Genomic DNA, 5,145 nt, shown 5'->3' on the forward strand with positions numbered 1-5,145 from the left:
AAACAAACATGCTAAGGCAACCAACAAAAGACTCAGAGGTCAAGGACAAGTACACGACACTCACCTCCGTTGCGAGCTGTAGGTCGACCTCAACTAACTGCTAAGCAGACTTAACTCGCTCCTAGGCGTCTCCGAGCTTCGCGGACAGGTTGGCGAGTTCGGACACCACGACGTGCCCTTGCTCCCCAAGGATGTCCTAGAGCTGACACTCTTGGGAATCCCAGAGGATGAACCACGCCTTCGCTGGGTCCTTAGGGCAGGGCCACTCCAGGTCACCCTCGGGCAGCCCACCTGAGGGCCCAGCCTCCGACTGGACCACCGCCAGCTCCCACGATGACACCGGCGGCTCTGCCATATCATCCGGCTCGTCATCAGATGGGATGTCCACCACCTCGGTTGCGTGGACCACCGCCAGATGTTCTGACTTCGTCCTGGCCGCACTGTCCCCCGACGCCTTCGGCTCTGACCATGAGGGTGAGCCTTGCAGGCCTCCACCTAGCAAGGCAGGGAGCTCGGTCTCCCTCTCCTCTTCCACCGTGACTGGTGGAGGAAGGGCTGCGAGGGTTACTTCCAACGCAACCTCCACCGTTGGCACCGGAATCACCGCCAATGCCGACACCGCCGCTGTCGTTGTGGCAGCAACCGCCCCCGGAAGGGAAGGGCTCGCCACCGCCATCCTGTTCCCCCCGCCGCTCACCACGACACGCTGTAGGGTGGCCCTCTATGCCTCCCACATGGGAGTTGGGGCGATGCTCAACCACATCATCACCCAGCCACTGACAGAGGGTGTAGGTAAGTCACACTCCAAAAAAACTCATCAGCAAAAGATTGGAAAGAAACAAAGTAAAAACATACCGGGAGGCGAGCGGTACGAGTCTAAAGGCAAGACCCGGCGTCGACGGGCCTACAGGGCACGGGCCGCTCCTGGGCTATGACCCGCGCCCCCTCACTCCGGTCAGGGGCGGAGTCACCCCAACCGCCTCCTGCCCGACCTGCGGGTCACCGTGACCCTCGGTTCGGGACTCCCTAATCCGAGCAGGGGGGCGGGGCATCCTTCGGCTGTGAGTCGCGCGATGCGTGGGCACCAGTCTGCTCCTCAGACCACCCGGCTTGCTCGACCGCATCCATGGCAGGCGAGGCGTCCCCCGACTGTGAGTCACGTGTTGGCACTAGTCCCCACGACGCATAAGTGCCAGTCCCCCACAGGTGGCTATGGGACCGACGCCGCTGCCTAAGGGCGTAGTGACCGCGTCCGCTTTGTCACCTGTTCGCCGATGGTGTCTGCGCTCTTCGCGTGCTTCCTCAGCATGGAAGCCATCGCGCACCGCGCGGCCTCCTGCTCATCACCAGCGGACATCGTCGTAGGGTCGCGACGCTTCGCCGAGGTCACAATGACCTCCTGACTTCCGTCCTCCTCAGAGAAAACCATGTGGTCCACATCCGTGGGATCCTCCAACTCGAGCTCGGACTCGACGTCGCTCCTTCTCTCCCCGGCCTTCTGAAAGGTCCTTGTTTAGTTTTGGTAATTGAGTGACAACTTAGGTGGACTAATTGTGTTTATGTGAGATACACAGGTGATTAGTCCACAGGTACATGTGTGTGAGCAACATATGCCATGAAGGTGAAAATGGCTTGGAGATGTTGCAAAGCTCACACATGTGATGATGAAGGAGCTTAAATGCACATGAAACATGACATTGAGTCATGCGATCAAGGTGGAGAAGATCAAGACAAGACTTGGCTTGATGGACCGGTTGCAAGCGTGAAGGACAAGTCGAAGGCTTTGGAGTGATGGACCGCGTGGCGGTGAAGCTTGAGCAAGACTTGGCGCCGATGGATGATGGCAACGGTGAAGAGCAAGTAAAGTCAAGATCGATGAACCAATATGATCAAGTGATGATATGAAGTGGATCATATCATTGTTGATCATGTTGGTGCATGTGTTGCATCAACATTGGAGGAGATGGAATGGAATGCGCAAGGCAAAGGTATAACCTAGGGCATTTCATTTCACCGGTCATAGGTGTGTAGAGAAGTTTATGACCAGATTTAGGATATATGGCCATACTATCAAGAGGGGCAAACTTGTTTGCATATCGGTCATCTAGTGCCACTCGAGTGATCTAACTTTGCATTGTCGCTAGGATCGAGTGGCGTGGCAAGTTGAGTGGCTAACATCCTTTGGGAAATGATTGTGAAAAGCTAACACACATACACATGGTGGTGTACACTTGGTGGTGTTGGCACATTTACAAAGGAGGTGGTGTTTGTAGGGGTGAGATGGGTTTGGGTCCCTCTCGAGATTCGTCACTTTCAGGAAAATGGAATGCCTATTTTCTATTGCGCCGGAAGCAAATTCTTGGTGGTTAGCACATTGGAGCAAGGGTGAAGAAGTTAGAAGTGAAAACGAGTTGATCGCGAAGACGCTGGCATCGGTCAACTGACCGGACGCTAGATCTGAATGCATCGAACGCTGGCAGGCTATGTCCGGTCAGGCTGATGTACGATGATGCAGAAGCTGGAGTGTGACTGGACGCTGGCTGTGTCCGATCAAGTGTGACCGGACGCGTCCGGTCGAGGTCGGTACCTTACTAGAAATGACCGGACGCTGGGGGTTCAGCGTCCGATCAGTTGAAAGCTACTGCGTCCGGTCAAGTCAAGTGACCGTTGGAACTGGGACATGTGGCTGTCTGCGGGCGTCCGGACGCTGAGGTCCAGCGTTCGGTCAACACGACCGGAGCGTCTGGTCGGCCCGACCGTTGCCCAGTGAAGGGGTAACGGCTAGTTTAGCCCTTGGGGCTATAAATAGAAGTGGCCTTTGGCCATGGCTGGTGTGGAGCACCTTGGGGGACTTTGTGTCCATGCTTGAGAGTGCTTAGGAGCCCTCCATCTCACACATACTTGATAGCGATCATCCGATTGTGTGAGTGAGCGATTCTAGTGCGATTGCATCGTGAGGTTGCATCGAGTGGCACTAGGTGATCGAGTTGTAAGCCGGTGGTGCTTGTTACTCTTGGAGGTTGCCACCTCCAAGATGGCTTGGTGGTGGTCTCCGTCGAAGTGCGCAAGAAGCTTGTGCGGCGCTTCAGAGAAGTGCTTGTGAGGGGCATTGTGCTCGCCCCGCGGGAGCCGCGAAGAGCAACTCTAGTAAAGCGTGTCATTGAGCTACCCTCACTTCTAGGGTAGGTTCTTGCGGCGCCCGACGTGCGGGCTTAGCGGGTGATGCTAATTAGCCGCCGAACCACCAAGTGAGCGGTCGACACAATGGGAACTAGCGTGTTGGCAAACACGTGAACCTCAGGAGAAAAATCATTGTGTCAACCTTATTCTTCCCGTTGGTTTGCATCCCCGTTACACAAGCTTGCAATTACTTTTATACATATTAAGCTTGTGTAGTTGCTCTTGTAATTAGATAGCTTGTGTAGCTTGCTAATTACCTTCTTGCTTGTGTAGCATAGAAGTAGCTCCCTTGCGTGGCTAATTTGGTTTTAGTAACCTTGTTAGCCACATTGCTTAGTTTGTGTAACTAAGTATTTGCGCTCTCTAATTAGGCATTGGTTGCCTTGTTATTGAGCATTGTTAGTGAGCTTAGTTAGCTTTGTGCTTTTGCTTACTAGCATGTGTAGGAGCTCCCTTGTTGCTTAAAGTACTAGTGGCATAGGTTTGTGTAACCTTGCTCCTAGAATTGTTTAGGAGAGCTCTAGCTAGCCCGGCACCTTAGTTGCATAATTAGTATCTTTGCAAGGTGCTAGAGAACATAGATAGAGGGGTGTAGTCTTGGCTAGACCGATAGTTATAATTCCGCACTTTTTTCGGTTAGCCGACGCGATTATTTTTAGAAAAGACTATTCACCCCCCCTCTAGTCCGCCATCTCGACCCTTCACCTTCATACGCCAGGCAACCTCATTCTCCTTCTGGTACTTCCGGTGGGCCACCTTGACCTTCTTCTTCTTCCTGGCGTCTGCCGCCTCCTTCTGAGCAGCCTGCTTGGCCATGCCCTCTAGACCCTTGGGAAGATGTGGCTAAGACTTATAATTTCCATGCCCCTGCGGAACGTGTGACTCCCAATAAAAAAAATAAAATAAAATAGGAAAAGCAAAGGAAGAAGTATGGACTGAGGAGGAGGGAGCATACCAGGCTGGACACGATCGAGGAGTTGAAAGGCAAAGGCTTCCCTTCGACCCACTCTCTGGGCTTCAGCTACAGCACCCAGATAAGGCGACTCTAGATCTCGTCGTCCGGTAGATCCTCCGACGACGTGTGGTCCAGGTCTGACGGGTCGCTGTACAACCACATCGGCCACGTCCTCTCCACCAACGGCGTGACCCGACGATGGTATAGGGTGTGGAACACCCGCACCCCATCAAGGCCACGCTTTACGAGCTTCCAGAGCTCCTCCTCGATGACCCCACCTTACGCTTCTCCTTTTTGGCACAACCCCATGACCAACTGTCATGCTTCTTCGGCCTCCCACCGGGGAACACCGGGAATGGCGCTGTCGTCGGATTCCTGATGTAAAACCACTCCCTATGCCACCCATGGTTGGAGTCGTAGGGGAGGTACGTAGGATATGAGCCTCCCACGCTCGGTTTCCTCTACAGGGTGAAACCCCCCACCGACACGATCTCGGCCGGGTCCCCCACCATCAAGGCTCTCCTAGAGAAGAGCCACCAGAAGAAATCCGCGTGCGGCTCCATCCCGAGGAAAGCCTCGTAGACGGTGATGAAACTGGCGATGTGCAGCACCCCCGTCGGATTAAGGTGCTACAACTCCAAGCCCCACTCATTAAGGAGCCCACGCAGGAACCAGTGCGCGGGGTATCCTAACCCGCGCTCATGGAAGGTGAGAAAGGAAACCACCTCGTCGGGCCGAGGCTGTGCGGACTCCTCCCTCCCGGGAATCCTCCAGTGCACCACCTCCTTCGGTGGTAGAAATCCCTTCGCGATGGACTTCAACACCAACTCCCTCATGGTGGACGACCTCCAGTCCGACATTGCACTCCGGGATCACAAAAGGACTTGTGAGTTCTTCTCATCTCCCTGTAACACCCTAAAAATTTCATGTTTTCGAAATAGCCTAAAATGATTTATTTATATATTTTGTGAGCATGTGAACGTAGGAAAAAAATAATATTTATGAAAATA

Source organism: Miscanthus floridulus, chromosome 11, assembly GCF_019320115.1.
Source record: "Miscanthus floridulus cultivar M001 chromosome 11, ASM1932011v1, whole genome shotgun sequence".
In the NCBI taxonomy this organism is placed as follows: domain Eukaryota; kingdom Viridiplantae; phylum Streptophyta; class Magnoliopsida; order Poales; family Poaceae; genus Miscanthus; species Miscanthus floridulus.